We start from the raw sequence: 13,483 nt of genomic DNA, 5'->3' as shown, positions 1-13,483 counted from the left end.
AAAAAGTTCTGAAAATGCTACCATAACTGTAATTTGATCTTGGAAAATATAATTACTGCAAATTTATGTTGGAATGGAAATCTTGCTTCTTGTTGTAGATGTTGACGTTGTGGGATATGTAGAAAGCAGCTTGATATATTACATGTGTCTCAAACAATATGCTATCATTAAAATTGCCTTATAGCACCGTAACTTATGTGTAGATGTACTATTTTGTTTTTTGTAATTTTAGGAAATATTATCAAGTCTATAACTAAAAGTAGTTACCAAAGCCATTCAGTTAGGAACGGTTGAGTGTGGTTCTTCTCATTCAGAAAAATTTCAAGAAAAATCCAGTCCCAAGTTAACAACAACAGGGCTGGGGATGTGGCTCAAGCGGTAGTGTGCTCCCCTGGCATGCATGAGGCCTGGGTTCGATCCTCAGCACCACATACAAACAAAGATGTTGTGTCCGCTGAAAACTAAAAAATAAATATTAAAAAATTCTCTCTCTCTCTAAAAAAAAAAAAAGTTAACAACAACAGCAAAAATCAACAACAACCAAAATCAAAAGAGCAAAAAAAAAAAAAAATGGCAAAACCATGAAACTTCAGCCCAGTTAAGACATCAAACAACTGTGTGATAGGGCAGGTCAGGGGTAATCAGCTTCTATTTCTAATAGAAATTCATAGAACTGATGATGACTAAGTCTATACAAGCAAACAAAGTTCACAACACTGGTTCAACATCATATGACAGATTTTAAATTTCTTGCAAAATGTGGTGAACTAATGAAAAACAATTATCAGAAGTTTTAAACATGGCTGGGCATGATGGCGCACACCTATAATTCCAGTGGCTTGGCCAGTCTCAGCAATTTAGCGAGGCTCTAAGCAACTCGGTGAGAGCTTGTTACCCCTGGATTCAAATCCTGGTAACAAAAAAAAAAAAAAAAGAAAAAAAAAAGAAAAGAAAAGAAAAAAAGTTTTAAACATTTTACATTTTAGTAAGCTTTGTACACTTGTCCAACTAAGGCTTTCTCTCCTGTATATCTTTTTACCAACATTGCTTTTAACACATCTTTGTAGATTCCACTTCCATTTATACTGAATTAGTATTTTCTCAGTTTCTAAAAGAATATTCTTGGGCTGGGGTTGTAGCTCAGTGGTAGAGCACTTGCCTCGCATGTGTGAAGCACTGGGTTCAATTCTTAGCACCGCATATAAACAAATAAATAAATAAAGGTACATTAATATCTTATAAAAATATTTTTAAAATAATATTCTTTAAGACTATCCATAGAGACTTTTTTGGTGTCATTTCAATTTCAACATTGGTTCTTCAAATAAACAACTCTAGATGAGCAGTATTGATAAAATCTAACAGATTTTATTTTATTCAAGAGTCAAGAAAAATCAAAATAATTCACCTTTTAAATTGTTATTGATGTTTCTCTTGATTTCTTCAACTCTTTGAGCAACTGTTCTCACATAAGAGTTTTGAACAGTTTATCTTCTCTGGATACTGTAATCAAGAGTAATTTAATCAACTTACCATCAAAGAGTTTTTTCTTGCTCAACTAGCCACTTGGAATCTGGCTTTTGTTGTAGTCACTTTGTTTTTCTGTTTTGTTTTGTTTTCAGGCTGGGTTTGAAACTAGGAGCACACTACCAATAAGCCACATCCCCAGAGCCATTTTTATTTTTTGTTTTGATACAAAGTCTTGAGATACAAAACTTGAGATCCTCCTGCCTCAGCCTCCTGATTAGCTGGGATCACATATATCACCACTTGTATCTCACTTTTTTCATTTTTTAATTTTTGTGAAGAATTTCTCCTGTGGTAAAATATTCTATTTCAATTTCCTAAATTTGTTGACTGTTGCCTTCCTATGAATTAGGAATATTATGATGAGTGCTTAGTCTGGTAAGGTCAATGTGTATTATATCCTTCTAGCATCTCTATAATGTTTGTTGTGTAATAAACACAAGGACTTTCCATTGAATTTAATTACTAAATAACCTACTCTTTGAGTGCCACTTTTCTTTATTGACATGATGGGTATGAATCGGTGTTTGGGGGAAAAGGTCGCAGTATGATGCCATGCATGGCGTTTGAAACACTGTCATGTTAAATTGTGCTACTTTGAATAACCAATTAAAAAATAAATAAATAAATAAATAAATAAATAAATAATAAATTGTGATTTTCAGTGCCCCTTGGATCAGTGTGAAATGGTGAGAACACCAGCACATATAGTCTCTTCAGCAACTGTGGAAGTCATTGTTGTAGCTCAAGAACAGCAATAGACAATTGTGGCTGTCTCTGATAAAATTTTAATAGATGCTAACGTTGGAATTTCATGAAATTTTCATGCGCCCTTCTTTTGATATTTTAAAAATATCTTTGATTCATTTTTTGTATGTGGTGCTGAGGATGGAACCTACTGTCTCACGCATGTGAGGTGAGGGCTCAGCCACTGAGCCCTAGCCCCAGCCCCTCTTTTGATTTTTTAAAACCAATCAACTCGCTGAAAAAAAACATTGTTGGTTCACAAACCATTAAAAAAAAAAGAACAGACAGTAGGCTGGATTTTGCCCACAGGCCGAGCCCTGAATGTAAACTCAGTACACTTATCCCTAAATAGTTCAGGATCTATATTGTTAAGTAGGGTGCAATGTTTCTTTACACTTTTCTTCTTTTGAGGTATAAGTCACGTACAATGTTCTAGATTTTAGTAGGGTGTGGTGGCACATGCCTGAAATTCCAGCAATTTGGGAGCCTGAGGCAGGAGGATGGCAAACCTGAGGCTCTGAGGCCAACCTCAGCAACTTAGTAAGGCCCATCTCAAAATAAAAAATAAAAGGGATGGGGATATAGCGCAAAGGTGGAGTGCCCCTGGAGTCAGTCCCCAGCACCACACACGCACACACACATGCACACACACATGCACACACACACACACACACACACACACGCAAATGTTCTAGAGTTCATATAAACGCAGTCATGCACTCTTTTATGTCTGGCTTCTTTCACTCAGCACAATTATTTTGAGATTATTCCATGTTGTTTGTAAGAATGGCTTAAATCATGGAGTAAATATTCCATATTGTGAAATTTTCAGTTTGTTTATCCATTCATTTGTTGATAGACATTGGATTGTTGCCAGTTTGGGGCTATTCTAAATAAAATTCCTGTGAGTATTCATGTACAGTCTTTACATGGGCATATGTTTTCTTTTTCCTTGACTGGCGCATATTGTAGGTATATGTTTAACTTTTTAAGAAACTGCCAAACCATACTTATCTCCAATGCATGAGGGTTCGGTTGCTTTAAATCTTTATCTGCACTTGACATGGTTAATAACTTTTTTTTTTGGTAGTGGGAAATGAACCCAAGGTTGCTCTACCACTGAGCCACATCCCGGCCCTTTTTATTTTTTTGAGACAGGATCTCACTAAGTTGCCCGGGCTTGCCTCAAATTTGTAATCCTCCTGCCTCAATCTCCTGAGTAGCTGAGATTATAGGCATGCATCGCCACACCTAGATATTATTATTACTGTTGTTGCCATTATTTTTTATAAATATCCTCAGTTGACAGCTTATTTTTTATTTCACTGGAAATCTTTTAAACAGCATATGTTTTTGACTTTGATAACATATAATTTGTGGATTTGTTCCTGATCTATTGTAGTTTGGGTGTCAAATCTAAGAAATCTTTCCCTAAACAAAAGTCACAAAGATTTCCTCCTATTTTCCAACTTCTCCATGTCTTCCTCCTCAGACCCCGTCTCTTGTCCTCCTGTTTTTCTAGACAGAGTCTTGCTATGTTGCTTAGGCTGGTCTTAAATTCCTGGGTTCAAGGGAACCCCCTGTTTTAGCCCTGTGAGACACTGGGACTACAGGGTAAATTGTAATTTATGCATAATAGTGGGATTTATTGTTACATAGTTGTACATACACACAATGTAACATATAATTTGGTCAATATTATTATTTTTTTTAGTTGTAGTTGGACACAATGCCTTTATTTTATTTATTTATTTTTACATGTGGTGCTGAGGATTGAATCCAGCCTCCCGCACTTGCTAGGTGAGTGCTCCACTACTGAACCACAACCCCAGCCCCGATATTATTCTTTTTAAAAATACTTTATTTATTCTAATTAGTACAACTGATTTTTGTACATTGAGTTTGTATTCTACAATCTTACTAAAACCAACCTCTTAGTTCACATAGCATTTTTTTAGATTCCACTGGACTTGCTGCACACTGATTGGGGGTCTGTGTGGGGAATCTCTGGGAAATTAGACAGTTTTCCTTCTTCCTGGGTAAATCTGTTCCCTGTTAATCCATTTTAGAAACAGAACTCTTCCATACAATTTTTATTTTTTATTTATTTTCACCAAAATCAGCTCTGTGGCTATAAAAAAAACAATAAATACTCTTAGGACTGTCATGAGATCGCTCTTGTTCTCAGATCAGGACATGAGCTGGGAGTTCAAGAACCTGAACTTGTCATGTTCATTCTGGAGCCATCTAGTGCCCTAGAAGAGCCCACTCTAGCCCACAGCCCTGGTGGTCAGCACTGCTGACCTAACAGGTGCAGCAGCCCTTTGGCTCCCAAGGCGCCTGCTTTATTTGGTAGTTCATCAAAGTAAGCAAAGGCGATAGCTCCACCGTGATGTCACTATAAAGTGTGGATCACTAATCTCACATTTCCACTGTCAAGGAACTCAGCACCACACTCACATTGAAGGTGAATATTCAATATGTTCACTTATATTCAAGGGCACGACCAAGATGACTTCCAGGTTCTTCCCTTGTAGCTCTACCTGTGGGCTACACACCTGGTACCACAGTGTCATTTATTTTCTTAGTAAGAGACAGAGGTTTGCTAGATGCCAGGCTGAACGTCCTGCCTCAGTTTCTCAAGTAGCTGGGACTATAGGCATGAACCACTGTGCTGGCTGCACATGGTAATTTAAACATGGAAGGTTTAGCAGGAAGAATAATGAACTAAATCAAACCTAGAGGCTCAGGAGGCTAAGGCAGGAGGATCAGCAACTTAGCGAGACATTATCTCAAAAATTTAAAAAAGCCAGCCTCGGCAAGATAGCAAGGCTCTAAGCAACTCAGCAAGACCATCTCTAAGTAAAATATTTTAAAAGGGCTGGGATGTAGCTCAGAGGTAGGGTGCTCTCAATCACCAGTGCCACACCAAAAAAAGAAAAAAAAAGCTCTTTACAAGGATACTACTAACTGTGAATAAGAGAGAAACGAAACAAAACAAAACTTGCGGTAGAGCACTTGCCTGATATGATGAGGCCCTGAGTTCCATCCCAAGCACCGCAGTCAGGAGGGAGAGCCATACCACACACACACACACACACACACACACAAAAAAAATGCCCCAAAGCTAAGGGAGGACCCAGGTAAAGCAAACCTGAGAGGGCAGGTGCCCTCCCCAAGGCTGGGATTCAGACCCCAGTGGAGAGGTGTGACTGCAGGCCCACACTGGCCCACGGCCAGCAGAAAGAGGCTGGTGGTCAGGGAATTGCAAGCAGGAAACCTTCCCACTGAAGTGCTGCCTGGCAGGGAGCAGGGGACTGAAGGCCACTGGGCGTCACAGACAGGGGTGCCTGTCCCCAGGATGAAGGAGGCAGCAAAGAAAACAAGACCAAGAGAAGCCTCTTTCTTCCTGCTGCATCCCTCTGATGCCCTCTACTGGGAAGAAATAGTTACCAATTTCACATCTGGTAGCAAGCTGAGGAAGAAATGGGTACCAGACCAAAAGGCAATCAATTGATAACTGGCGTGAATAAGCACTCAGGAAAAAAAGAAAAGAAAAACAAAACAGTTTCACTTCAGAATGTCCTTTTTTAAAATACCTTTATTTTATTTCTGTGGCGCTGAGACTCAAACCCAGAGCCTTGCACTTGCTAGGCAAGCTCTCTTCCACTGAGCCACAACCCCAGCCCCAGAATGTCCTTTTTTTTAAAAAATTTTTTTTATTTGGTACTGGGGATTGAACCCAGGGATGCTCTGTCACTGAGCTACATCCACAGTCCCCTCTACCTTTTGAGGCAAGTTTCTCTAAGTTGCTGAGGCTGGTCTCCAACTTGCAGTCCTCCTGCCTCAGCCTCCAGAGTCACTGGGATTACAGGTGTGAGCCCCTACACTGGGCTCCCCCCATATTGTTAACTAACTTTTTAAAACATTTATTTTTTAGTTGTAGTTGGACATAATACCTTTATTTTATTTATTAATTATTATTTATTTTTATGTGGTGCTGAGGATCGAATCCAGGGTCTTGCATGTGCAAGGCGAGTGCTCTACTGCTGAGCCACAACGCCAGCCCCTTAACTAACTTTTAAAAACAACTCTGTCAACTGTATGGTAGTATATCCACAGTTATTTGAAAAATATCCTTCCTTTTCCAACTATATATCTGTGTGAGGCTGGATTTTCTTCGTATTTCAACTAAAACAATACGCAAACCATATTGTACGCAAAAGCTTATATAAGAATTCAGCTTTTATTAGGCAAGACATTAAAGAGATTTGCAAAAAGATAACATGTAGTTAATTTGCTATCTGTATTTTTATTTATTATTATTATTATTATTATTTGGTACCAATGGTTGGAGTGCTCAACCACTGAGTCACATCCCATCCCTTCTTATTTTTGGAGACAGGGTCTCACTAAGTTGCTTAGGGCCTCGCTAAGTTTCTGAGGCTGGTTTTGAACTTGCGATCCTCCTGCCTCAGCCTCCTGAACCCCTGGGATTAAAGGCATGCACCACTACACCTGGCAGACTAGAATTTTAAAATATTTCTCTCTGTTTCTCTGGGACCCTCCATCTCAGGCAGGCAAGCCGGGGAGAGGTGGGCTGTGGGGAAGTTGAGAGCCGTGGAGAAAGGATCTCAGAGGTTGGCAGGGATCAGTCTCATTTTCAAGAAGAGGCCCATCTTGAGGACGAGGTGGGTTGAAGAAATAGAGCTCTGTCTCTACCTAAGAGGGCTCAGAGAGCAAAAATCCGGAGGCCAGAGGGCCATGGGGCAAGGGGAGCCTGAAGAAGAGGGTCTCCAAGCACTGACCATCATTTTGTGGGCGGTGCTAAATTCAGCTGAGCGCTGGGCACGAGTGGAAGCTTTGCCTTCAGGAAGAGAAGCTGATGGGATCCTCCTTGGACCCTTCATTCTCTTCTTTTTCCTTCTCCTCTACATCAGGCCAAGATGTGTCCCACAGGGGCACACCTGCCCAGGGCTGTGCCTCACTCTGATGGGCCGGAAGCAGTGCAGGCCTGTCAGGTCCGCAGGAGGAGCCTGGGGGAAGGAGGGATGGTGGGGAAGTCCAGGGAAGGAAAAGAGCTAGTCGAAGACCAGTGACGGCAGGAAGATCAGAGAAATGCAAAGTAGAGGCTGAGAGAAGGGGGGAAAGACGGAGATGAGATGGGAAGGAAGGGGGACTTGGCACAAGTCGGAATCAGCTCAGAGTCCCAACTCCACGACCAACAATCACACCCCAACACGCTGGGTAAGTTAGATGGAAATAGACATCATCTTAGAAACGCACAATCAAAACGGATTCGGGAAGAAATAAAAATCTGAATATATACCTGTCTCATTCACATCCAGTCGTGCCAGGGCAGTGGGGCAGGCCAAAGAAAGTGCATAGGAGATGCAGGGTTTGTCAGGAAAGGCTCACAAGAGATCAGAGAAGGCACCAAGAGGAGTTCAGTGGCGACAGGCTGAGCAGACAGCACCTCTATCCTTGCAGGTGCTTCACCAAGCAGTACCTTCTCTCCTTCCTGGTGGCCAGCTGCGTAAATGACACATACCTTCCCATAGTGCCCTGGGGTTCATGTCCAACCCCACTGACAGGGGATTTTGTCAGTCAGGCTGCAGGAGCAGTGACATCACCAGCATCAGCTTGCTTGGTCTGCTTGCATGACCAGCACCCCAAGGAGCAACTGCCCAGGCGGATGAGCAAGAAAGCAGCTTTCTACAGATCGCAGACTTACCGCAGCTCCCAGGGTGCATAAGAGACAGTGTCCTTCAAAGCATTCCTGGCCGGGCTTGTTCTCATTGTTCCCTTGGGTAGGTTTTGGGGAATAGAAATTGGGCATTCAGGGACATGGTGTTTTAATGTCCCCTTTTCATACTGCAACACCAAAAGTTTAAAAGTTAATATCATATTTATTGATGAAAGACAAAACTTTTCCCTGGAGATCAGGAACAAGACAAGAATACCCACTATGGCCACTTCTACTCAACATTAAAATCTCTAGTTTGAGCAATTAGGCAAAGAAACAAGTAAAAGGAATCCAAACTGGAAAGGAAAAAGTAAAGTTATATTAGTTTGCAGGTTACATGATTTTATATGTAGAAAACCTTAAAGATCTCTCTCTCTCTCTCTCTCTCTCTCACACACACACACACACACACACACACACACACACACACCCCTGTTAAAGCTAATAACTGGGCTGGGGATGTGGCTCAAGCGGTAGCGTGTTCACCTGGCATGCGTGCGGCCTGGGTTGGATCCTCAGCACCACAAACAAAGATGTTGTGTCCGCCAAAAAAAACTAAAAAATAAATAAAATATTAAAATTCTCTCTCTCTCTCTCTCTCTAAAACAAAAAAAAAGCTAATAACTAATTTAGCAAAGTTTCAGAATACAGTCAACACAACAAAAATGAGTTGCAATTCTATATGCTAACAATGAATAATCCATAAATCAAATTAATACATAGTGGCACACATCTGTAATCCCAGAGACTCAGGAGGCTGAGGCAGGAAGATCGCAAGTTCAAAACCAGTCCAGCAACTTAGCAAGACCCTAAGCAACTCAGTGAGAACCTGTCTCAAAATAAACAATAAGTTATACTCTGGGCTGGGGTTGTAGCTCGGTAGTAGAGCATTTGCCTAGCACGTGTGAGGCCCTGGGTTCGATCCCCAGCACCACATAAAACTAAATAAACAAAATAAAGGTATTGCAATCATCTACAACTAAAAAATAAAAAATAAAAAATTTTATACTCCATAAATGTGTAATATATCAAAATATACTCCTCTGTCATGTATATCTAAAAAGAGCAAATTATAAAAATAAAGGACTGGGATGTAGCTCAGTGTTTAAGCACCCCTGGGCTCAATCCCCAGTGTGGACACACACAGACACACACACACACACAAGAAGAGAGTCTTGAAGAAAAAGAAAATTTGGAGGACTCACATTTTCTGATTTCAAAACTTACGATGGTGGACAGACAGCTTAAGGACAGACACACAGATCAATCGAATTGAGTAGCCCAGAAATAAACCCTCACATAGACCGGCACTACTGAGCTTTGACAAGTATCCCAAGACCATTCATGGAGAAAAAAAGTCTTTTCATCACATCTCAGTGGGACAACTGGACACTCCCACACAAAACCAGGAGATTAGAACTTCACCTAAAACCATGAATGAAAGTTGTGAGGCACTGGGTTTGATTCTCAGCATCTCATAGAAATAATAATCCATTGACAATAATTTTTTTAAAAATCAGTTGACTGTGTATGTGAGGGTCTCTCTCATTTCCCTATTCTATTCCATTCGTCTCTTTGTCCTTATGCTCATACCACGCTGAGTACTGAAGCTTGTGGTGGCAGTGGTGCTGGAAGTGGGCATTGAACCTGGGGCCTCTTGCATGCTAAGCACATGTCCTTGTTCGATTGCTTATTTTTAATATACAGAAGTACAGCTGATCTTTGTCTGTTGTCCTCATCCTGCTAATTTGTTGAATTAATGAAGGGGCTCTAACAGTTGTTTGTGGCATCTTAAGTATTTTCTACCTATAAGATCATACCTTCACCTTTCAGTCAGAACCATCTTCCAATAATTTGCCCACTCCGTGTTCTTCAGACCTTTTGGAAAGCACTGTTTCTTCGTTTTCTGTATTACTGTCTTCCTTTTTGTTCAGTTAATTTTTGGAGAGTAGTGAGATAATTTAATTCCTTTCTCAATTTGTTTTATGTATATTCTTTTTTAATTGCAGAATGCATCACAATTCTTATTAAACAAATAGAATACATTTTTTCATATCTCTGTATATAAAGTATGTTCACACCAATTCGTGTCTTCATATATGTACTTTGGATAATGATGTCCATCACATTCTACCATCATTGCTAACCCCCTGCCCTCTCCCTTCCCCTCCCACCCTTCTGCCATATCTAGAGTTTGTCAATTCCTCCCATGCTCCCTCTCCCTACCCCATTATGAGTCAGTCACCTTATATCAGGAAAAACAAATTTGTTTTTTTGGGATTGGCTAACTTCACTTAGCATTATCTTCTCCAACTGCATCCATTTACCTGCAAATGTCATGATTTTATTCTTTTATTGCTGAGTAATATTCCATTGTGTATATATGCCACATTTTTTAATTGATTCATCTACTAAAGGGCATCTAGGTTGGTTCTACAATTTAGCTATTGTGAATTGTGCTGCTAAAAACATTGATGTGGCTGTGTCCCTGCAGTATGCTGGTTTTAAGTCCTTTGGGTATGGTCCGAGGAGAGGAATAGCTGGGTCAAATGGTGGTTCCATTCCCAGATTTCCAAGGAATCTCCATACTGCTTTCCATATTGGCTGCACCAATTTGCAGTCCCACCAGCAATGTATGAGTGTGCCTTTTTCCCCCACATCCTCACCAACATTTATTGTTGTTTGTCTTCATAATAGCTGCCATTCTGACTGGAGTGAGATGATATCTTATAGTAGTTTTGATTTGCATTTCTCTAATTGCTAGATGATGAACATTTTTTCATATATTGGTTGAGAAGTGTCAAGTGTCTGTTCATGTCCTTGGCCAATTTATTGATTGGGTTATTTTATGTATATTCTATGGCTTTTTTATTTTTGATTACTATGAGGATTACAATTGATATCTTTAAGTCATAACATTCAGCTGGGTGCAGTGGCACATGCTCATAATCCCAGCAGCTCAAGAGGCTGATGTAAGAGGGTCCTGAGTTCAAGGTCAATCTCAGCAATTTAGCGAGTCCCTGTCTCTAAATGATATATAAAAAAGGGCAGGAGGTATGGCTCAGTGATTAAGTGCCCCTGAGTTCAATCCCTGGTACCAAAAAAAAAAAAAAAAAAAAAAAAGAAAAGTTATAACATTCATTTGAATTTATAACAGCTTAATTTTAGTTACATACAAAAGTTCTTCCTTTACAAATCTGTCCTCACCTCTTTCATATGTTAACATCATAGAATTATATCTCTTTGTATTGTGTGTACAAAACTGCAAACTAGTAATTGGGTCCCCACCCACCCTCACCGCCCCATGGTATTGGGGATTTTTTTTTTAATATTCTTTTTTTTTTTTTAAGAGAGAGAGAGAGAGAATTTTAATATTTATTTATTTTTTCTTAGTTCTCGGCGGACACAACATCTTTGTTTGTATGTGGTGCTGAGGATCAAACCCGGGCCGCACACACGCTAGGCGAGCGCGCTACCACTTGAGCCACATCCCCAGCCCATGGTACTGGGGATTGAACCCAAGGACACTTTACCACTGAGCTACATCCCAGCCCTTTTTATTTTTTATTTTGAGACAGGGTCTCAGATAAGTTTCTGAGGCTGGCCTTGTACTTGTGATCCTCCTGGCTTAGCCTCCTGAGTTGCTGGGATTATTGGTGTGCATCACCCACCTGGCTTCTTTTATCATTTCTTGCAGAGCAAATCTAGTGATAACAGATCTTTCAGCTTTTGTTTATCTGGGAGCATTTTAATTTCTTCATCACTTTGGAAGGATAGCTTTGCTGAATTCTTGGTTAACAGACTCTTTTGTTTATTTAGCATGTTGACTGTATGAGCCTACTACCTTTTGTTTCCAAAGTTTGTAATGAAAAATCTATGGATAAGAATGTTGTGCATCCCTTGTATGTGACAAGTCATGTCTCTGGCTGCTTTTAAGATTCTGTGTCTTTGACAAGTAAGATTCTGTGTCTCAGTCAATGTAATAGTTATATTTAGGTGTATGTCTCTTTGAGTTTATTCTATTTGAAATTTATTGAGCTTTTTAAATATTTATGTCTTTCATCAAACTTGGAAAGTTTTCAGTCATTATTTTTTCAAAGAATCTCTCTGCACTTTCTCCCTGTTCTCCTTCTGGAACCCTAAAATGTCTATATTGGTTTCCTTGATGATGATCCAAAGGTCCCTTAGACTTTGCTTGCTTTTCTTGAATCCTTTTAATCTTTGTTCCTCAGGCTAAATAATTCAAGCATACTGTATTCAAGTTTGCTGATTCTTTCTTCTACCTTCTCAAATCGGTCTTTAAATTCCTCCAGTGAATTATTCATTTCAGTTGAGACCAGATCTCACACTAACTCCACATTCAACCTCACATGAGATACTGTGAGTTTGACGATCAGCAAGAGGGCCTCAGGACAGACACCCTTGTAGCCTACCCATTGGACATCACGTCAGGAACTCCGAGTGGGCAAACTAATTGGTGACAAGCATATCCTAAGGAACCTCACTATGAGGAAATTAGGATCAGATTGTATCATCTGGCCCACCCACAGTGAGAAGGTACCCACTAGTCTAGGAACACTCATCAACCACCTAAATAGGCCACACCTAAATAGCTTCCTAGCAAGATGTACTTTGGACAGAAGTCTTCCATCTTTTTATCCAGTCAGCTTTTCCAATAGTCATCCTCCTTGCCTCAACACCTTGTCTCTTGATTTAAGTGGCCTGTCAAGTGGCACACAGCTGGACTTGGGTCCAACGACACAATCACTGTGTGTCATTTCAATTTGTTTTCTGTCTCTTTGTTGACATATGTTTTGTCTGTCCGTTTTTTTTTTAATTTTACTTTTCTCACATCTTCCTTTAGTTATTTAAGCATATTTCAGAGAGTTGTTTTAGAATCTTTGTCTAGCAGTAGGTATATCATCTGGCCTTTGTGAGGGACAGTTTCTATTGTTTTGCATTGCTCCCCAATAAGTGGGCCATACCTTCCTGTTTCTTTATATACTAGTGATTTTTGTTGTTGTTGTTGTTGAAAACTGAACTGTTATTCTAATAATATGGTAATTCTGCTCTACGGTTGCTGTTTATTGTTTCTTGTTGTTTTTTTCTAAGAAGTATTAGGCTATAAATCTTTCTTAGTGCGCACTGGTCTGAAAACTAAGCACAGAAATAGCTACTTCCTCTTTGCCTTGATATCACAGGCAGAGCAAAGCAGTCATGTCTGTGGTGTTTGCTGTCCCAGGCCAGCATCTGCAGGGCAGCTGCTTTTGTTTATTAATCGTTGTAAGTGATCTCCGGAACAAGGATCAACTGACGTGCAACGTTAAAGTATTAGGTCTTTAACCCACTAGGATAGTAATAACAAAAAAAGAGATATCAAGAAGTACCAACAAGAATATGAAAAATAGGCTGGGGATGTGGCTCAAGCGGTAGCGTGCTTGCCTGGCATGCATGCGGCCCGGG

At 40.1% G+C, this 13,483-nt stretch overlaps 1 long non-coding RNA gene and 1 other non-coding gene across 2 annotated transcripts; both read right to left on the bottom strand.

Moving 5' to 3' along the window:
* Window positions 1-6,570: 6,570 nt before the first annotated feature.
* Window positions 6,571-10,182, bottom strand: LOC144367509 (uncharacterized). The gene is made up of 2 exons (XR_013426964.1): window positions 8,009-10,182; window positions 6,571-7,806 (listed from the first exon to the last, which is right to left on the bottom strand). It is a non-coding gene; the product is annotated as an uncharacterized LOC144367509 (long non-coding RNA).
* Window positions 10,183-13,132: 2,950 nt separating this feature from the next.
* Window positions 13,133-13,268, bottom strand: LOC120887728 (small nucleolar RNA SNORA43). Its single transcript, XR_005731061.1, has one exon. It is a non-coding gene; the product is annotated as a small nucleolar RNA SNORA43 (small nucleolar RNA).
* Window positions 13,269-13,483: the final 215 nt, after the last annotated feature.

Source organism: Ictidomys tridecemlineatus, chromosome 10 (genome assembly GCF_052094955.1).
Source record: "Ictidomys tridecemlineatus isolate mIctTri1 chromosome 10, mIctTri1.hap1, whole genome shotgun sequence".
Taxonomy (NCBI): Eukaryota; Metazoa; Chordata; class Mammalia; order Rodentia; family Sciuridae; genus Ictidomys; species Ictidomys tridecemlineatus.
The sequence above is the reverse complement of the archived record's forward strand: the minus strand, read 5'-3'. Positions and strand labels throughout refer to the sequence as shown.